The following is a 22,648-nucleotide window of genomic DNA, read 5'->3' as shown; positions in this document are numbered from 1 at the left end:
AGTTCCATCCATCTGCCCCATGGGGTCTAAGCTCCCAATCAATCAGAAGCAGTGGGCATCACTATCCCAAAATCCTCAAGATAGGAAATGAACAATGGACTAAAGTAGACTTATTATTCTATTATAGACGTTATCAGTCTAGCAGTGGATGAACTTATATCATTGATATAAAGGCAGTGGCCACCAGAGGTTCTGAGGGGAAGGAGAGGGAGGAAGAGGTATATAACATGGAGGCATTTTGGGGACATTGGAATTGTCCTGCATGACATTGTAATGATGGATACAGGCCATTATACATTTTTTCAAAACATATAAAATTGTGCAGGGCAGTGTAAACTCTATGGTAAACTATCGTCCACTGCTGGTAGCAGTGCTTCAATATGTACTCATCAATTGTAACAAATGTACCAAACTAATGAAAGATGTTGTTAATGTGACAAGTGTGGGAGGGGAGTGAGTGAGGTATATGGGAATCCCCTATATATTGTCTTGAGGTACTGGAGTTGGGGATTGAACCCAGGACCTTGTAAGTGGGAATCCAGTGCTCAACCACTGAGTCACGTTGATTCCCCTGAGTTGGTTCCCTCATCTGTTTGATTGTTGTTAGTCTTTGTTTTCTTAGGAGGCACCAGGAACCAAACCTGGAAACTCCCATGTGGGAAGCTTGAGCCATATCTGCTCCCCCCTATATATATATTTTTTAAATTTCTTTCCCCTCCCCCCTCCTCGGTTGTCTACGCTCTGTGTCCATTCACTGTGTATTCTTCTGACCACTTCTATCCTTATCAGCGGCACCAGGAATCTGTGTTTCTTTTTGTTGCATCATCTTGTTGTGTCAGCTCTCCGTGTGTGTGGCGCCATTCTTGGGCAGGCTGCACTTTCTTTCACACTGGGCGGCTTTCCTTATGGGGCGCACTCCTTGCACGTGGGGACACCCCTGCGTGGCACGGCACTCCTTGTGCACATCAGCACTGCGCATGGGCCAGCTCCACACGGATCAAGGAGGCCCGGGGTTTGAACCTTGGACCTCCCATGTGGCAGGCGGATGCCCTAACCACTGGGCCAAGTCTGCTTCCCTCCCCCCTATATTTTTGATGTAATATATATGTAATCTAAAGCCTCTTTAAAAATAAAAAATTATTAAAAATAAAAAAAAATTTTAATGTGAAAATGAGGTTGCATCCAAAGTTAAGTTTCCAAGTGACTCATTTATTAGCAAAGCAAGGAGAGCCATTACCAATGAGTTGATTAAATTGTGTTTGATTGCAGCAGCCAAAGAAATGTGTCTGGAGAATATAAAAGTCTATTTGGTAAGATCAGTTGCTTAAGAACTGAGGACCTTGGAAGCAACAATAGCTAACATAAAAACAAAGCAAATCATTTGGAAATTCCTTGGCTTCTGATGAATTAACAGATGTTACAAATATTGTTATGTTGTTTATTCAAGGAGTCATTGGTAAGTTTGAAGTGTTAGGTGTGACCAATTCACTACAGTTTTCCAGGAACATTCTGATTTTAGCACCCAAAGTCCCATGTTCCAGGCACACCTTTAGCCCTGGGAAAAACTGGGACAGTTTGTCACCCTGAAATGACTGAAGACTTTGCCTCTATAAATAGTCTGCATGGAACAACTCTAGGCACGAATTTTTTTTAATAACTTTATTTCAAATTCACAAAAATAAAGGAACAGGAAAAGGCAGCTCAACAAGTTATGGAAACATTAACCTAAAAAGTTCTTTTTCAGGCACTTTTATCTCATGTAATTCCCACTGCTAACTCAGTTGTTCCTCTAGTGTTCAGAAAGATACACAGATGAATACAGATTAGTTAAATGACATAGTCAAGGTCTCCTTATTAATGAAAAAAAATGCTGAATCGTATTCATACCTCACAAAACCAAAACCCATAACCTAGGTTTTGTTTCCCTCCTCCCCAAGATGGCTCCTTCATCTGTTTGCTCATTTTTGCTTGTTGTTTGTGCTTGTTGTCTGCTTGATGTTTTTGTTCATTGTCTGCGTGTTGTCTCTTTTTTCTTTACGAGGTACTGGGAGCCAAACCCGAGACCTCCCATGTGGTGGAGGCAGGTGCTCAACCACTTGAGCCACATCTGCTCCCTGCTCGTTTTTTTTCTGTTTTTTTGTCTGCTCATTGTTTTTTCATTGTCTGCTTGTTGCTTTTGCTCATTGTTCTTTGTCTGTCTTCTTTAGAGGCTATGGGAACCAAACCCAGGACTTCCCATATGGGAGGTAGGTACCCAACCACTTGAGCCGCATCTACTTCTTCATATTCTTTTTTATCTTTAGAATTAATATAGCACCAACTTTGGTTTTGCTATAAAAACATTACAATGTTATTAGCTACAGTCCATAAATTACATTAGTTTTATTTCCCCATCTATCACCACATTCTTAACACCCTGTGGTGTTATTAACCACAATCACATCCAAAAATCAGCAATGTTCGTTACATTCATTATAATGTGCTACCAAGTCAACCATTACCGCATATTTACATTTGACCTTATTAACATTCTACATCCATCCAGTATCTTCTTCCCCTTCTCATCCCACATTCCATCCCCCACCAATCTGCACCTCATAGTCTACTGTGTCTTCTCATTTTATTTAGTTTGTATCAGTGAGACCATATAATAGTCATCCTTTTGTGTCTGGCTTATTTTACTCAAAATAATATCCTCAAGATTCCTCCATGTTGTTATGTGCTTCCCCAATTGATTTCTTCTTACAGCTGAGTAATATTCTATTTTATGTATATACCACATTTTGTTTATCCATTTATTGGTTGACAGACATTTAGGTTGTTTCCATATTTTAGCAATTTAAATAATGCTGCTATGAACATTGGTGGGCAAATATCTCTTTGCGATCTTGCTTTCAGTTCTTCTGAATGTATTCCTAGTAACAGGATGACTGGATCATATGGCAGTTCTATATTTAGCCTCCTGAGAAACTGCCAGATGGTCTTCCACAGAGGTTGCACTATTTTACAATCCCAAAGCAGGAATAGTTTTAAAGGAGTTGAGAAAAAAAATTTAGTATCACCTGAAGTGGAATCTGCTAAGATGTGTCAGAACTGATGGTGGTAAAATAAATGTGGAGAGAAAAAGGTTTTGTTGGGCAAATTTACACAGTTTTTGAAAATGTTTGGGGGTTAAAGACAATTTGCTATTCACTGTAATACTTATCAGCTCAAACCTACCATGTGTTACGGAACCAGTAGTGTCATCACTGTATGTCCTTTCCTCTTGTGAACTTGGCTGTCATCAGTGCCATGAATTCTGACAGAAAGAGAAGCTGAAATATCCTGACTTACCCTACCACCCAGTAGTTGGATGGTTTAGAAGCAGTAAAGATTGAGATTTTTCTGAGCTCAGGGCCACAATGGAAATTTTTCCGAATGAGAACTTCACCCAATTATTGTTATTGAACACTGAAAGGCTTTGGAAATGAGTTTTGATTGAAGACTTGATAATGTTTCATAATGAATTCACCCAAAAATTAAAAGGCAAAACATCCCTTGTATTTGATATTTACATGGTAAACTCATTTTGATGGCAACTAATGTTTGAATCACAAGTAATTTCAGACTGCTCTATACACTTCCTGTGTATAGATTATACACTGTGTATAAATTAAAACAAGAAGTGAGATCTCCATACCCAGAAAAATTTACAGCAGTTACTACAAACTACAAACTACAATTCCCAGCAGTGTTTTTCGGACCTAAACACAAGTGCAAAAGAAATTTCCATATTTCAAAAGCCATGTAAAGCTTCTACCCAATGTCCAATTTCAAGTGAATAATCTGCAATGTAATGACATGCTAAAAGGTAAAGAAAAAAAAGAATCTAATAGAATTCTATAGATGTCTTCTAAGCAAGGAATATGCTCAAAATCATGTTTGGGGATTGATATCAAGTACTTGGCAGTACCTATCGTGTGAAAAGACATTTCAAAAGATGAAATACATAAAATCTTATTACATAGTAATATTAACAGATGAACATTTGCAAACGTTTTTGATGACAGGAAACACTAACTTCACATCTTATACAAAATTTAACTCAAAATGAATCATAGACTTAAATAGAATGTAAAACTAAAATTCTTTTAGACGGAAACATAGAAAAATATTTGCAACCTGGGGTTAGGAAATGAGTTCTTAGACATGATACCAAAAACCTGAGCCATAAAAGAAAAAGTTGACAGATTGAACTTGATCGAAGTTTAAAAAACAACAAACTTTTGCTCTGTGAAAGACACTTTTAAGAGAATGAAATAGCAAGCCACAGACTGGGTGAAAATATTTGCAAGTCACATATCCAAGAAAGGACTTTTTATCTGGAATAGACTTCTCAAAACAAACAGCCCAGATTGTTATAGGAAACCTAAGCTCTGCCTTCTGACCTTAGAACTGAAAGTAAAATAGAACATTTTCAACACTTGAATTCATATTTAAAGACCCGGGCATGCTATGAGCTCTGTGATGTTTCCTAACATTTATTAAATGTTTGCCATGTGTCAGATAGTATTCCAAGCACTTTCAATCTATTAATTCATCTCATTAGAGCAACCCTATGAGGTATGTTACTATTGCTATGTAGAAGATGGAGAAAGCAAAGCCAATTGCTTAAGTAACTCACCCTCAGATGGTGTCTGGTGAGCCAATATTTGAATACTGGCAGTTGACTTCAGAGCCAATTAAGCTGGCTCAAGCGACTAGGTCTATTTCCAACAGGGTGGGAATGAATGCTAAAGTGTTAGCGGCGATAGAAAGGGAGGGTGCAAAAACCTGCCTGGATTGGGGGCAGGAATCCGGAAACGGGGCAGCGTGGGAGAAGCAGGCAAGATATTTCCAGTCTTACCCGTGCTCAGCTTAGAAAGAACGGAGAGCAGCATAGAAAGAACATAGCACTAGGTGGCAGTAGAACCCAGGCGTTCACCATCTACAGGCTGGTCATTTCCTTTAAAGAGACTGGCAGGATTTATACCCTATTGTTGACATATTTTTTTAAAACTCCATAAGAAGCATCTACCTATATATTTAGATTCTACTTATAACTAGAATATGCACACATACATACAATTTATGTACAGCAATTTCTACCTCTATCAAATGACTCTTAAGCAATTAGGTACTTGAACATCTTTTCTTTTTTTTAGTTTATCTGGTTGCTTCATCATCTTTTGGTGCATGGCTTCCCCACGCGGGGGCTTGTGCCTCACGGCACAGGTGTGGGACAACGTTTTTTTCTTTTTCTCCCAGGAAGTCCCGGGGATCGAACCCAGGTCCTCCATACGGTAAAGAGGAACTCAGTTGCTTGAACCACAGCAGCTTCCCAAATATCTTTTTTTGATAACTGATACGTGTTGAAAAATATTTTTGAAGGATTTCAGATCATCAGCAGTAAAACATACTGATTTTACAAACCGTGGAGTTTTTACCTTGTGAAATTGTGTTTAGTTGTGAATAAATTATAGCTCATGGGCAAATAGTACCAACGTGGCCTTCTCCTGTTATATTAGAATTTGGTCAGGTCTATTTAAAACTTGGTTTTTATTCAAGAGAACTTTGCTTTATAACATAATTAAACACATTCCTTAGCCTATGGTGCTCAGAGTGTTTCCTGTTTTCCATTCACTGTGTTCATTTTGGTTTGTTTTTTTTAATTATTATTCATGAAGCTTGAATTATAAGTACACTGGCCCTGGAATTTAGGGCTTTTTTTTTTTTTTTAACTTCAGTTTGTGAATCTCAACACTTGGGAAATGTTTTTCAAGTTAAATCTAGGTGATATATTTCTGGCCTTTTTTCCCCCTCTCAAAACAAAAACAAAGTTAGGGCTTAATTTAGGTCAAGAGTTAATGTTCCTTTGATCCACTTAGAGAATGTTCCACATGTCTATCCACAAATTTCTCCTGCCCCAGAAACCTATCTGTTTTATAATTAAATTGCTTACCGGCTATCAGGGTGCCCTGCTCTGCTTCTATTTGTGCTAGCAGAAAGAAGGAAATGAATTTGCAGTGGTATCGTAGAAATTGCTTTGCTGCATTGATGGTGGCCATTTTTAGAATCTCCCCTGTTATAAATAAATGCTGTCAACCCTACGATGCACAGGAAAAGAAATTCAGACATTTGATACTTGCCAAACATAGTTTCCGTAGCAAATGTGCTGTGAGTGACACGGTTGGTTTCGGCAGCTCCATTCACAGGGCTCATCTGTGATTTGATTACTCAAAGGGGGTGTGCTACCAAGTCAGTTTTGGAAAAGCAGGACTTCCATGAGGGGAACCAAGGAGAACAACCCAAGCATCTGTCTAATAAAGAAACTGTTCAATTTTTCCTTAGCAGTGACACATGGGAGTCACTGGCAATTTTTTTCTTCTGAAAGAGTGCACAAATTTTTCTTACAACATCTCCTTCTGCTTTAATATTTAGCGATATGATAAATATTGTGGCTTTTTCCAAAAAATCACTGCTGATACCTGGTACCAATCAACAGTGCATCCAGTATTTTGATCAGCGCCAACTGTAGCAATGTTTGTTTCCCTGCAAATTTGGGCTTAGCCGATTGTCTGGTCTGATGTGAACAGGGAACGAGTTCTATGTAAGGGAGTATATTACTCATTTAGTTCATTTGTTATGATTTTCTGGTGGCTTTTTTCTTTATTACCTCAATAAATCTCAATTTTTATTAATTTATTGTATTACCTTTTGTAATTTTATTGAATTTATTATTATTCTATACATGCAAATGGTACAAAAAATTCATACAGTCCAAGAGGGTACAGAGTGAAAAGTGAGTCTGTCCCACATGCTGCCTGTTTGGCTCCAGCCCCTGCTGCCTTCGTGTTGCTCAGGCAAAGAAGGGTCTCCCCTCCCAGTTGCCACGCAGCTGCTGCCCCCTCTGCTCTCCACAACTCATTCCTTCTGGGACGTGGCCCCAACACGCGAAAGAAGTGACCCTGTTTGTCTCCCCTTCACTATCTTGCTTATCTGCTCTTTAATTTATTATCTGTCTTCCACCCCAACCAAAGAACATACATTCCATAAGGCAGGAGCTGGGTGATGTTTGTAGCTGGATTCCCCGGCAACCGAGACCATGCTGGCATGTCATAGCCATTTAATGAATTAATCCGCACAAAACATATATGGGGAAGTGCGTGTGGCTCAAGTGATAGGGCCTCCACCTACCAGATGGGAGGACCCGGGTTCCATCCCTGGGGCCTCCTGGTGAAAAAGAAGAAAAGAAAGCGTGCCCGTGTGGCAAGCCGAGTGTCCTCACAGTGCGCCAGTGCCTGCACAAGTGAGTCATGCAGCAAGATGATGACACAACAAAAGAGAGATGAAGGGGAGAGTCAAGGCAAGGCACAATGGAAACCAGGAACTGAGATGGCACAAATATGACAGGGAACCTCTCTCCACATCAGAGGTCCCCAGGATCAAATCCCAGTGAATCTTAGAGCAGGGCGGGGACAGGGAAGATATAAATAAATAATTAAAAAAAAAAAAACATATGAAGAGTACCTGAGTGCCAGGCACTGGGGATTAGCAGCAAACACACCAAACAAAAATCCCCGTCCTCAGGGGAGTCATCAAATAACCAAGAAAAACAAATATGTAGTCTGGCAAGAAGTAGTAGGTATGGCAGGTACTTTAAGAAAAAAAACAAGGAGAGCGGTAGAGACTTCTAGGGCTGGAACTGCCATTGGTCTCACTTTTTTTTTAAATAAAATTTTTTTGATATATATCATTCATACATGAACATACACCAACAATTAGTGTATAGCAAACATTGTCGACTTCCAAAACAAACCTGCATATCATCATACAGGGCTCCCATCCATCACCCCATCACAACACCTTGTATTGTTGTGAAACTTTGTTAACAATCATGAAACAGCATCATCAAAATATTACTACTAACTACAGCCCATATCCTACACCCAGTGTATTCTCCCCCAACCCACCCAACCATCAGCACCCTGTATTAGCATCATACATTTGCCATCATTCAAGAGTAAACACTGGGGTTGTGTTCGCTTTGAAGGTGGCACTGAGCACTTAAGGAAGTGAGGGAGTGGACGAGGCTGAGATCTAGAAGGAAGAACTTTCCATGCAGAGAGTTCAGCAAGTGCAAAGGTAGGAGCACTTCTGGTTATTCCAGAAATCTTAAGGAGACCAGTGTAGCTGGAAGTGGTAGGAGATGAGGTCTTCAGTACAGAAGGGAAGTAAAGACATGCCAGATGGGGCAGGACCATGGAGAGCACTGTAGAACTTTTGGTTTGGCCTCTGAGTGAGATGAAGAGCATTGGAGGATTTACATTTTTTGGAAAACTTTTTATTTTGAAACAATGTCCAACTTACAAAAACCCCTACAAGAACTTCATACCCCTCACCCAGATACCCAGATCCACCAACTTTTAACATGTTCCCATATTTGTCATATCATTCTACCTATCCATCTATCTATCAAAGGATTTACAGGTCTAAAAGGTGCCTTGAGGACACAAGGAAGAAGCAATGCTGTTGTAATAATCAAGGAGAACATCAGTGGTGGGATTGTACCAGGGTGATAGCACCAAGGGAGGTGAGAAGGACTCTGGATATATTTTGAAGATGGCCAAAGGATTTGCTCATGGTTTTGATGTGGATGTGAGAGAAAAAGAGAGGAATCAGGTTGGACACCAAAAATTTTGATCAATTGAAACAATGGAACTATTATTTACTGAGAAGAGGAAGACATTGAGAAGATGTTTGAAGGGAGGGTGAAGGTCAGGATTCAAGCTCTAGACAGGGTAAAGTTTAAGGTGCCTGCTAGACATCGAGGTGGAGATGCTGAGTACACGGCTGGATCTACAAGTCTGAAGTTCAAAGAACTCCAAGCTGGAGACATCAATTTGGGTGATAGCACAGGCTCTCTGATGAGCACGTGTCCTGCCACACTCCAGGGTTCAGAGGTCAGGGAAAGGAAGAGGAACTGCAAAAGACATGGGGGAGGAGATGCGAGTGAGGTGGGAGGTAGACCAGAAAGGAGGGCCCCAGAAGCCCAGTGAAGGGGAGAGTGGCGAACTGGGTCCTTTACTGCTGGACAGGTCAAGTGAGATGAAGCCTGAGAGTGTACCACTGGGTTGAGCAATGTGGCAACGACCTGGTCAAAGGAGACCTAAGCTCCTTTGCAACCCTGAAGTTCCATCATTACCCAACTTATTCTACTGTGCATTAAACAATTAAATAGTAAGGGAAGAGCCAAGTCAGGCCAAAGTGGTTCCCTGACCAGAGGTAAGGTAGCACTTCCCCTACTGTAGAGTGAGGGTACCGGAGCCTCCAGCTGTTCTCAAAGCTATGACTGCCTCATTCTTTAGTTCCACCTGGGAACCCTAGCTTCAAGATGTGAGTCAGGATTCAAACCCAGCCCAGCCTGGTTCCAAGGTCCATGTTCCTTTCTTCTCATTACATTTTTATTTCTTCTTAGGGCAAAACATTTTCAACACCAAACTGGAAGTCTCCCTCTTCATCTTTTGCTCAGCTTTGGAGAAATTTGAACTGTCACATAGGGTTCCCATGTCCCCCCCCGAATATTGTTGTGCTTTGTCTGAAAAACATAATATTCCTCTAATCCATAAGATCTTCCAGACATTCACAGACAAATTTAAGAATGAGAGAATCCTTTTGGCAACAAGGACCTGGCTTGGTGGAAGACAACAATTTTGTTGTCTGGCATTAGGGAGCCTATCTCCAACTGCCCCTGTGGTGCTTAACATCTGTGATGGTTAGGCTAATATGTCAATTGGCCAGGTAATTGTGCCCAGTTGTTTGGTCAAGCAAGCACTGCTCTAATTGTAATACAAGGACATTTATGGACTTCAGTCACCAGTGAGTTTACTGCATAGACAGCTGATTATGTCTACGTCAATCAGAGAGATTCCCACCAGCAATGAGAGACGCTTTATCCAATCAGTTGAATGCCTTAAAAGGGGAAGTGATCTCAGCATTCAGAGAGAATTTCCCAGCTTGTCTTTGGACAGCCAACATCTTCTGAAAACTCATCAAGGACCTTCACTGGACTTTCATGGGAGCCCCTAGTTTGCAGCCTGCCTGTGGAACCTGCACTTGTGCATCTCCAAGGTCACGTGAGAGACTCATAAAATCTCTTACTATTGACAGATATCTCCTGTTGATTCTGTTTCCCTCGAGAACCCTGACTAGCAGAGCATCCAAACCTGGGTGACCTCAGTGATGCCTGTTGTGTGAGTCCTTGGCCTGTCCTTAATTGTCAGAGCATCGTTCATCGGTCCTCAGCCTTATGCTTACTCTTGCTTGGAAGGTGGGGTTCCAGCTATGTACAATGGATTTGACCACAGGATTTCATCAATGCCATCTGAGTTTGGCTGGCAGAGTGTTTTCTTTCTTAATGGTACATAAAATAATGGGGTGGCTCTCAAACCACAGGGGTCTGAGACTCGATGAACGATGACACCAGCCACATGCAAACCCTAGGCTGCACTTGGTGCCCCTTCTGGGGGCCCCACAGCTCCCACGCTTATGTCTGTTTTAACTCTGAACCCACCATTTTTTCCAATCAATTAGCTACTCTTTGTTTTCTTACTTGTACCACGAAAATATTTCTCAGGAACTCATTTTCACCTCTTGGAAAGGACACTCTGTAAACCAAAGGCATTGCTGTTTTCTTTTTTTTTTTTTTTAAACCAGTAACCTTCACTTTTAAAAAATTATTTATTTATGTAGTTTTTTAGGAGGTATCGGGGACTAATTCCAGGACCTCCTACATGGGAAGCAGACGCTCAACCACTTGAACTACATCTGCTTCCCCCTTCACTTTTTTCTTGTTGTTGTTAAAGATTTTATTTATTTATTTATTTCTCCCCACCTACTCATTTCCTTAGGAGGCACCGGAACCGATCCTTGAACCTCCAGTGTGGGAGGGAGGTACTTAATTGCCTGAGCCCCCTCCACCCCCTGCTTTGTTGTGTCTCTCATTTATGTTTTTCTCATATCTCTTGTTGCATCAACCTTTTGCATCATCTTATTGCATCATCTTTTTGCATCAGCTCATTGCACCTGCTCATCTTTTTGCATCAGCTCATTGCATCATGCCAGCTTGCTGTCTTCTTTAGGAGGCACCAGGAACTGAACCAGGGACTCCTGTGTGGTAGGTGGGAGCTCATTCACTTGAGCCACATCCACTCCCCTGACCCTTCACTTTTTGTTTTTTTGATGCCTTTTATTTCTTTGTGTGTGTGTGTGTGAAGATTTATTTATTTCCCCCGTTTCCCTCCTCCTGCCCTGGCGTTTTTGCTGCCTGTATTGTCTTCTCTTCTCATTTTCTCTCCTCTGGGATTCACGGGATTCAATCCTGGAGACCCCTGATGTGGAGAGAAGTTCTCTGTCAATTGCTCCACTGCAGTTCCTGGTTTCTGCTGCGCTTCACCTTGACTCTCCCCTTGTCTCTCTTTTGATGCAGCATCATCTCACTGCATGACTCACTCGCGTGGGCACTGGCTCGCTGCGTGGGCACACTTTCTCTTCTTCTTTTTCATCAGGCAGCCCCAGGGATCAAACCCGGGTCCTCCCATATGGTAGGTGGAGGCCTTATCACCTGAGCCACATCCGCTTCTCCCACCCTTCACTTTTATTAACCTCAGGTCAATATTTCCCAAAGCAAAGGCATTGCTACTTGTTAACTACCCCCCACCCCCAGGAAATGAAATCAACCAAGGGCAAAAAGAAAGATGCCGGGATCGGGTCCCTGGGCTGGCCATGCAGTGCCTTGCCTGCCCCCAGCCCTGTCCCCTCTCTGAGCCCGGGCAGGCGTCTGCATCAGGGAAAGAAGGGGCTGAATTCACCAGCCTCCGAGCTCCTTCTTGCCTTAACCTTCCAGGGTTCTTATCTGAGTCCACCACGGATCCTCACTGGAAAGGAGTCCTCGTTGGACCCCGGCCTGCTCCTGGACCACTCCGGCCTGAGCAATGAGCGACCCCCCCTCAGGCACTGTTAGCAGCCAGAGCTCGCCACGCCTTGGGCGGCCACCCCCGCCACACTGCTCTTCTCCAGGCTCGGCCGGCGTGGACCGTCCAGAGACGTGGGCAACCCGGGAAAGGGAGCAGGGACGGTGAGGAGCCAGGGACGGCCTGTGTGTCTGTCTCCCAGAGACTCTTGTCTTTCCGGCTTGGGCCCGTCCTTGCCCCCTCACCACACTCAGCTGCGCAGAAGGGGTTCCCAGGAGATGCCCAGAGTGAAGGGCTTATGCGCGGGGGAGCAGCCGCCGCCCAGAGGCCTGCTGGGGAAGAAGGAGTAAAGCGGCAGGGGGCAGGCTCTGGTTGCACCGTGGCGAGGCAGGAAGACGAGGAGACCGTGCTGGGCAGGGCCCACAAGGCCAGGACCCGAGCCACAGGCCAAGGGTGCAGCAGGCCGCTGTCGTCTTCGCTTGCCAGCATCCTCTCCTCGGCGCGGCCCCCCGGTTATCCTCAAGTTCACCCCCGCTCCCCGCCCTCAGCCCTGTGATTTGAAGGGAGTGACCCCAGCAGGCGGTCTGGCAGGTGGCCGCACGGCGGGGACAGGCGCGTTCCAGAAATAAGCAAGCGAGAATCCTCCCCGGGACGGATGCTGGAAGGAGTGGGAACAGGCCTCCTCTCCACGGAGCTCTTGGTGAGGCCAGATAAAGCCAACCCAGAGGAAAACCGAGCCACGGGGTGGAAGGGGCGGGAACACGAGGAGGAAGGAGTGGGAACAGGAGGTGGAAGGAGCGAGAACACGAGGTGGAAGGGGCGGGAACACGAGGAGGAAAGGGCGGGAACACGAGGAGGAAGGAGCGGGAACAGGAGGTGGAAGGAGGGAACACGAGGTGGAAGGAGCGGGAACGACTGCTGTGTTGACGCTTTGAGCCAGCTGTACCCCGCTCACCCCTGAACTGGTCAGGAATGTGTGCCCATCATTGCTCCCCCCTCCCCTTTAAACCGGTTTGAATTTCTATCACAGGCAACCCAAACGTCCCAATTAATACCAGCAATAAATTGTAAAAAATAAAACAACAAAAACCCCCCAGCAGATTTGAAACGTCTGCAGGCTTAGAAGACTAAAGTCTCTTTACAGCCAGTATCGTGGGTGATGACATCGTCAGAGACGAGCCCGGGAGCCACGCTGGGAGAGAACCAGCGATCCCCGCTCGCTCGTGCCAGGCCGACGGGGTCCGAGGGCCGTGCCGCGGTGGGGCCGAACCTTCCTCCCATCCAGGGAGCCCAGGAAGCAGGGCCCTGGCCTGCGCCGCCCCGGGGCAGGGGTCGCTCTCTCCAAAGAGCGCGTCAGAAGCCTCGGGAGGCCGAGAGCAAAGGCTCTCGGCGGGGGGGGGGCCGTGGCCCCTGCTTCTCCCTGCTTCTCGCTGGTCCCGTGCGAGGCGGCCCTGACCTCCTCGTGCCGCCCCGGGGGCCCGGGGGAGTCTCCCCCCCTTTGACATTGCGAACGAGTCTCGCATAATCTGAACGCCTCTCCTTCCTGGCTGAGCATCACCCGCCGCTGCCTGCCGGATGGAGAAAGGGCCCCGAGTCACCGAGCAGGTCTGGGCCGGGCCAGAACTGCCCACTCCCCAGCGCGGACCCCGGCCCTCCGTGGTCAAACCCGGGGCGGGGGGCCGCCGTGGGGGGCGCTGGGGCGGTCCACGCGTGCAGCGTGTGGCGGGAATGGGGCGCCCTGGCACGCGGCCTCCGCCCAGCTCCTGCGCACAGCCGTAAGAGGGGCAGCCCGGGCCGAGCCGCAGCGCCCGCCTGTGCTTCCAAGCCCCGTCGTCAGAGACGCTGAGCAATGCCGCCGCCCATGCCCTGGCGGTGGAGCGCAGACTGGCGCAGCGCTGTGGGGGGCTGGGGGGCAGTTCCTGGGGAAGTCGGCTCTAGATTCACCACGTTACCTGGCAGTGCCACTTCCGGGTGTATGCCCAGAAGAACCGAGGGCAGAGACTCGGACAGACACCGCACACTGATGTTCACAGCAGCGTAGTCACAATGACCAAAAGATGGAGACCATCGAGTGTCCATTAACCGAAGAAAGGATCAACGAGCTGTAGTGTACAAACACAATGGAATATTACGCAGCAGTAAGAAGCGATGAAGTCGTGAAGCTTATGACTACACGGATGAACCTGGAGACGGTATGTTGAGTGAAGCAAGCCAGACACAAAAGGACAAATGCTGTGTGGTTGCATGATTATGAACTAAATTTACTGTATAAACGCATGGCATTAATAATTAGAATATAGGTTCCCAGAAAATAGAAGGAGGGTAGAGACTGGAAAGCTGGGATTTAATCTGTACAGAATTGGTAAAACAGTTGTAAAGCTTTGGACATGAATAGAAATGAGGACAGCATATCATGGAGTTTATAACTAGCAGAGCTGTCATATGGGTATGACAGTGGTTGAAAGGGAAAGTCTAAGCTCATGTATATTACTAGAAGGAAAGCTAAAAACTGTAACATGGACTGTATAAGATAGGAAAACCTCATGTAAAACACTAATATGGGGATATTGCTTATAAAACACTGTTTTTTAAAAAAAATATAAATCCAATATACTAGAGAGAAGAAAACAGGACGGCAGCTACGTACGGCAGGGGAAGCATGCAGAGATTGAGAGTTGACGAGTTTTGTTTGTTTTTTGTTTATTATTATTTTTATTATTATTGGAATAATGAAAATTGCTCTAAGAATGATTGAAGTGATGAATGCACAACTATGTGATTACACCGAATACCACTGATTGTACAGTTTGGATGGATTTATGCTTTATTAATATGTATTAATATCAGTGAAATTGATTCATTAAAAACAAGAATGAAAAAAATACGTGTTCTCTGTCGAACGCCTTGAAGCTTTGCGCATGTTCCTCAGACACAGAACTGTTTTAACGCCCCCTTACGTATGAAACCAGTCTCCTGGGGAGGGTGATGTTCCTTAAACTTCTTACAGGTAAGGAGGGGTTTTTAACCTGCTTCTCTCTTGTGCAGGCCCATGAAATATGTGTGTGTGAGTATGAGTTCTAGTTTATTTTTTAATGTAAGAGCTATCACACAGACAAGCAAACCTAGGCCCAGACAGGCTATGCCACTGGTTGCAGGTCCTGCAGCTGGTCCACGGGTGAGGGGGCTTCAAAAAAAGTCTGCTGGACCAGAAATACCCGCAATCCTTCCATTTCCTACTGCTTCTTCCCACTGAAATGAGGGGAGGGCCCAAGTTGACACTGAAGTGGGGAACAAATTTGTGAATTGATTTTCTCCTTTTGGGAATTAGTTCTAAAAGCATTTACTGTCTTTGCCCTCATTTTTGGCCTCTGGTTTATGGAGCTATAATTTACGTGCAATAAAAGCCCCCCATTTTAAGCAGACAGGTGGGTGAGTTTTGACAAGCGCGTACTGTCGCGTCACTGCTAGCACTACAGTCGAGATACGGAGCATTTTCCTCACCCCCCGAGGTTCCTCGTGCCCCTTTGCAGCCCATCCCCTTCACCCCACCCCACCCTGGCCGTCACAAGCTTTTGTTCCTAGAGTTTGGCCTTTTCTATATACACATAATTTAAGATTTCTTTTATTTATTTATTGCCTCCCTCCTTGCCACTTGCACTCGCTGTCTGCTCTGTGTCCCTTCACTGCACGTTCTTCTGTGACTGCTTGCCTTCTCGTCTTCTCTTTAGGAGGCACCAGGAACCAATCCCAGGACCTTCCCACCTGGGAGAGAGGCACTCAATGGCTTGAGCCACCGCAGCTCCCTGGTGGTTGTGTCTCTCACTGTCTTTCCTCTGTGTCCCTTTTTCATTGTGTCAGGTCTCTGCACTGGCCAGCTCACCGGAGACCCCAGGAATCAAAACCGGGACCTCCTGTATAGTAGATGGGAACCCAATCGCTTGAGCCACATGCACGTCCCTATAATATTTTTTTAAAGGTTTATTTACTTATTTCTATCCCACCCCACCCCCACCCCATTGTTTTGCACTCGTTGTGTCAGTTCGTTGTGTGCTCGTCTTCTTTTTTTTAGGAGGCCCTGGAAGCGAACTAGGGACCTCCCATGTGGGAGGGAGGCACCTAATTACTTGAGCCACCTCTGCTCCCCTCTTTGTTGTTCTCATACTGTGTTTTCACCCTTCGCCTCTTTGTTGCATCATCTTGTGTCAGCTTGCCGTGCCAGCCTGTCGCGTCGGCTTACTGCCTGCCTCGTCTTCTTTAGGAGGCTCCAGTGTACAGTCTTTCTTTCACTGGCCATAATGCGTTTAGGATTCATCTGTGTCAGTAGCTTGTTCCCTCTTATTGCTAAGCAGAAGCCCACTGTGTAAATAAAGTCCATTTTCCAGTTGATGGAAATTTAGTTTATTTCCAATTTCATGCTACCATTAAAAAGCTGCTATGAGCTTTCATGTGCAGGTCTTTGAAAGAACATATTTTCATTTCTCTTGGGTAAACACCTAGGGTTTTTATGATAAATGTATGCTTATCTAGAAAACTGCCAGACTGTTTCCAAGTATTTTCATTATTTTTTATTTATTTTTTAAATTTCTCTCCCCCCTGCCCCTAGTTGTCTGCTTTCTGTGTCCATTCACTGTATGTTCTTCTGTGTCCACTTGTATTCTTGTCAGCGGCACTGGGAAATTGTGTCTCTTTTTTGTTGTGTCATCTTGCTGCGTCAGTTCTCCATGTGTGCAGTGCCACTCCCGGGCGGGCTGCTCTTTTTTCACATGGGGCGGCTCTCCTTACGGGGCGCACTCCTTGCACATGGGGCTCCCCTACCCGGGGGACACCCCTGCGTGGCAGGACACTCCTTGCGCACATCAGCACTGCGCGTGGGCCAGCTCCACACGGGTCAGGAGGCCCGGGGTTTGAACCCTGGACCTCCTGCGTGGTAGGTGGACACTCTATCAGTTGAGCCAAATCTGCTTCCCTTTAATTTTTTTTAAAACATAATTTACTTGATACTTTTTTTTAGGAGGTCCCAGGGATTGAACCCAGGACCTCGTCCATGTGAAGCAGGTGCTCAACCACTGAGCTACACCCACGCCACCCAGAGTGGTTTCACATTCCAACAGCAATAGGAAATACCAGTTGTTCCACATCCTTGCCAGTACTTGTTATAGTCTTTTTTAATTTTAGCCATTCTGGTGGTTGTCTAGTGATAGCTCAGTGTAGTTTTTTTTTCTCTGTTTATTCTGAAAATTTTCAAATATACAGAGAAGTTGAAACAATGGTATAATGAATACCCTGTATATCCCCCCACTTAGATCAAGAGTGAATATTTTTCCATATTTGCTAACAAAATTTTTTTTTTCTGAATAATTTGAAAGCAGGCTCAAATATAACCTTCATCTCTAAAAACTATGGTGTGGTTTTTCTAAGAGTAAGGTTATTCTCCTACATAACCACTATATTATTAGCATCTGTTGTGGGAAACTGGCTTTTACCTGTTCCTTATTGTAAATGTTACACCTGTTCTATTATAGACGTTGCAGTTGTTTCCTGTTATTGTAGATGATGTTGCAGTTCTAATAGCAAACAGCTGCTTGGTAGTTTCCAATAAATACGAGGTGGAAACTAGGGCCGAGGCTCTCAGTTCCAGAAGCTGTGAGCCCCCTGGTTCCATCCTTGGTTCCTCTCTCATGGTTTTCTTTGTCCTTTATTTCTGTAAATTCTGCGTCCCTTTCCCTTCGAGCAAACCTATTGTGAGCTGATTGCAACAACTGGGGCCCAACGTGGGGCCCGAAGAGGGGCCCAAAGGGAAGAAGGATCGCCTCAAGCAAAACTAAAGTTGGTGTAACGGCACAGAGCCCCCAGTGGCGTGCAAAGCTTTCGAAGTCCTCGAGGGTTTGCTTGTGTTTCCCCAGGAGACGGAGAACGTCCTGTGTGGGTACCAGCTTGTCAGATAAAGCCATACCATGAGCGCCAAGAGACGACGAAAGTTCCTGTGGAACCCAGAACGTCCGGTCATACAGATGGAGAGACAGACGCTGGAAGCTGCATGGCTGGGTCTCATTCTGAAGACTAGAATGGCTTCACATCAAAGTATCTAAACTACAGAACTTGTTCAAGCAAGGCATCATAAAGCAAGCATGGCTTGGGGACAGAAAGAGATTAAGAAGGAAATTGAGAGGAGGAAAAGTAGAAAAGCAATGTTGAGTTATAAAAGGAAGCAATGAAGAAATTGTAGATTAATGGATTTGGAACTGCTTCTGTGTTTGTTCAATGTCAGTGTGTGTGTTGTAATTGTTTGTGTGTGTGGTTGTTCAAAAAAAGAAAGGAAGGAAGGAAAAGAGAAAGAAAGGAAAGAAAAAAGAAAAATAGAAAGCGAAAGGAAGAGAAAGAGAAAGGAAGAAAGAAGGAGAGATGAAGGAAAAAGAAAAGGAGAAAGGAAAGAAAAAGGAAAAAGGAAAAAGGAAGGAGAGAGAGAAAGGAAGGAGAGAGAGGAAGGAGAGAGAGGAAGGAGAGAGAGAGAAAGGAGAGAGAGAGGAAGGAGAGAGAGAGAAAGGAGAGAGAGAGGAAGGAGAGAGAGAGGAAGGAGAGAGGAAGGAGAAAGGAAGGAGAGAGAGAGAAAGGAAGAAGAGAAAAGGAAGGAGAGAGAGAGAAAGGAAGAAGAGAAAGGAAGGAGAGAGAGAGAAAGGAAGGAGAGAGAGAAAGGAAGGAGAGAAAGGAAGGAAAGAGAAGAAAAAGAGAAAGGAAAGAGAAAGGTAAAAGAGAAAGAAGGAAAGAGGGAGGAAGGAAAGAGAGAGTGAAAGGAAGGAAGGAGAGAGTGAAAGGAAGGAAGGAAGGAGAGCGTGAAAGGAAGGAAGGAGAGAGTGAAAGGAAGGAAGGAGAGAGTGAAAGGAAGGAAGGAGAGAGTGAAAGGAAGGAAGGAAGGAGAGAGTGAAAGGAAGGAAGGAAGGAGAGAGTGAAAGGAAGGAAGGAGAGAGTGAAAGGAAGGAAGGAGAGAGTGAAAGGAAGGAAGGAAGGAAGGAAGGGGAGAGTGAAAGGAAGGAAGGAGAGAGTGAAAGGAAGGAAGGAGAGAGTGAAAGGAAGGAAGGAAGGAGAGAGTGAAAGGAAGGAAGGAAGGAGAGAGTGAAAGGAAGGAAGGAGAGAGTGAAAGGAAGGAAGGAGAGAGTGAAAGGAAGGAAGGAAGGAAGGAAGGGGAGAGTGAAAGGAAGGAAGGAGGGAGTGAAAGGAAGGAAGGAGAGAGTGAAAGGAAGAAAGGAGAGAGTGAAAGGAAGAAAGGAAAGAGAGTGAAAGGAAGAAAGGAAAGGGAGTGAAAGGAAGGAAGGAAAGGGAGTGAAAGGAAGGAAGGAAAGGGAGTGAAAGGAAGGAAGGAAAGGGAGTGAAAGGAAGGAAGGAAAGAGTGAGAGAAAAGAAGGAAAGAGTGAGAGAAAAGAAGGAAAGAGTGAGTGAGAGGAAGGAAGGAAGGAAAGAGTGAGTGAGAGGAAGGAAGGAAGGAAAGAGAGTGAGAGGAAGGAAGGAAGGAAAGAGAGTGAGAGGAAGGAAGGAAGGAGAGTGAGAGGAAGGAAGGAAAGAGTGAGAGGAAGGAAGGAAAGAGAGTGAGAGGAAGGGAAGAGAGTGAAAGGAAGGGAAGAGAGTGAAAGGAAGGAAGGAGAGAGTGAAAGGAAGGAAAAAAGAAAAAGCAAGCAAGAAAAAGAAAGGATGAAAGGAAGAGAAGAGAGAAAGGAAAAATGTGAAAGTTAAGCGAATATTGAAAAAGGTAAAAAGTTTGTGGGAATGCTAACTGAAATGTTAGAAGGTGTATTTTGCCCTAAAATAAAATGGTTAGTATGGAGACATGCAGGACAGAACTCGTATGCTTATAGTAAGTTGTAAAAGTATCGTGATAGCATTCAGTGAGATAATGTGTTTTGTAAAAGTAAAACAAACCTGAATGAGTACAAAAAGTGCAAAAACTGTGTAAAAGATCAGCAATGGACTTTTGCAGTTCTTCAAGGCTCTCTGCCCTGGCCAGATGGCAATGAATCTGGCTGCACAGAAGAAACCTGTGGCAGTGACCCTCCTAAGAAACCTCAGAGACCATGGCATTTTAAGGGCCTGGAATAGGCGAACAATTGGGACAAGCTGCTCAATCAAATTCGTCAATGTTTGGGTAAGACAAAACTGTATGCTCTGCTGTAATTGGTAAATACAGTGTTTCCTCATGTTAATGGAGTTTGTACTGACCTAGCCTGTGGATTGAATGTGGCCAGCCCTAATATCGAGTACTGGCCTATATAGCCTTGTTGGTTGGGAATCTTAAGCCCATGAGAAATGAAAGTCTACTCATTAAATATCTGCTAGTTGGAAGCCTTATTGTTTGTTGTATAATCTGTGTGGTTATGGATTATGTATAAAATGCTTGAATACTAATCAGAACTTTAATAATGTTATATATTATGTACTTAAGTGATTTGATGAACTGTAAGTGATATATATACATACCTTGTTAAATATATAAATCTCTTGTTTTAAGTTTGAACAATCCTGGGACCGAATGTATTTAGAAAAAAAAATTATTAATGAGTATTGTTCAAACCTAAAAGTGAAAATATTATGCAGGAAGTTTTGTTAATCAGTGAAATGTCATTTGCATAGACTTTGCAAAAACATGAAGGGGGAAATGTTGTGGGAAACTGGCTAACATGTTTCTTATTGTAAATGTTACACCTGTTCTATTATAAATGTTGCAGTTATTCCCTATTATTGTAAATAATGTTGCAGTTCTAATAGCAAACAGCTGCTTGGTAGTTTCCAATAAATATGAGATGGAAACTAGGGCGGAGGCTCTCAGTTCCAGAAGCTGCAAGCCCTCCAGTTCCATCCTTGGTTCTTCTCTCATGTTTCTCTTTGTTCTTTATTTCTGTAAGTTCTGTGTCCCTTTCCCTTCGAGCAAATCTATTGCTGAACTGGTTCTCGATAAACACCCATTAGAAAAAAATACATAATTCCATATTGACATCTAAAATGCAGTCCATATTCAGATTTTTCCAGTTGCCCCAAGAATGTACTTTTTTTAACAAATCAATTTTATTGGTACATATTACTAAAACATACAATTCATCCAAAGTGTGCAATCAATGGTATTTGGTATAATCACATAGTTGCACATTCATCACTTCAAATCATTATTAGAACATATTCATTATTTCAATAATAAAGACAAATGAAAATTCTTCACCTCAATCTCTCTGTGCTTCCTCTGCTGTACATGCTATTTCTGGCTATTCTTGCACATTTATTTATTTTTAAGCAGTATTATTAAGATATATTCACATAACATATCATTTACCCAAGTATATCATCAATGGCTTTTTAAAAACGAATCAATTTTATTGGTACGTATTAATAAAGCATACAATTTATTTAAAATGTACAATCAACAGTATTTGTTATAATCACATAGCTGTGTATTCATCACCTCAATCATCATTAGAGCATTTTCATTATTTTATAATAATAAAAAACTAACAAGAAAAGTCTTCTCCCCTCGGTCTTTCTATGCTTCCCCTGCTGTACATATCTGCTATTTCTGGCTATTCTTCCACAATTTTTTATTTATTAAGCAGTGTTATTGAGATAAATTCACATATCATACAATCCATCCAAAGTGTATAATAAATGACTTTTAGTATAATCACAATGTTGTGCATTCATCACCATAAAAAATTTTAGAACAATTTCACTACTCCAAAAAGAAAAACCTAGGAAGTGGACTTGGCCCAGTGGATAGGGCGTCTGCCTACCACATGGGAGGTCCGTAGTTCAAACCCTGGGCCCCCTTGACCCCTGTGGAGCTGGCCCATGCGCAGTGCTGATGCGCACAAGGAGTGCCCTGCCACGCAGGGATGTCCCCCGTGTAGGGGAGCCCCATGCGCAAGGAGTGCGCCCCGTAAGGAGAGCCACCCAGCGCGAAAGAAAGTGCAGCCTGCCCAGGAGTGGTGCCGCCCACATGGAGAGCTGACACAGCAAGATGACGCCAACAAAAAGAAACACAGATTCCCGTGCCACTGACAACAACAGAAGCGGACAAAGAAGACGCAGCAAATAGACACAGAGAACAGACAACCGGGGCAGGGGGTTGCGGGGGAGAGAAATAAATAAATAATCTTAAAAAAAAAAAAAAAGAAGAACCCCACACCCCTCAGCAGTCACTTATCAATCCCTTTATCCTTCCCCAGCCCTACAGAGCCACTAATCTCATTTCATCTTTATAAATTGATTTATATTTATATTTTATTTAAATGGAGTCAAACAATATGTAACACTTTGTGTCTGGTCTTTTCACCCAGCATAAGCTTTTTTCCTCTGGTATTAACATTCTGTAGTAATGACATACATCTGTTCAGTTTTAAAGAAAACATCTTATATATACAGTTTTACCCATATTCATATTACATACGTGGTTTCATTATGATAGACAGTCCCATGTTACCTTTTTTAGCTTTCCTTTTAGTAATATACATGACCTTAGCCTTTCCCTTTAAACCACTGTAATACCCATATAATAGTACTTCTAATTACAAGCATTATGTTGTGCTTTCACATTTCCTATTTCCATTCATTTCCAAAGGTTAACACACATCATTTTACCAATTCTGCACAAGTTAATCCTCAGCTTTTGATTCTCTAAGCTC

The sequence above is a fragment of the Dasypus novemcinctus genome, chromosome 7 (assembly GCF_030445035.2).
Source record: "Dasypus novemcinctus isolate mDasNov1 chromosome 7, mDasNov1.1.hap2, whole genome shotgun sequence".
In the NCBI taxonomy this organism is placed as follows: Eukaryota; Metazoa; Chordata; class Mammalia; order Cingulata; family Dasypodidae; genus Dasypus; species Dasypus novemcinctus.
Note: the sequence above shows the minus strand (reverse complement) of the source record.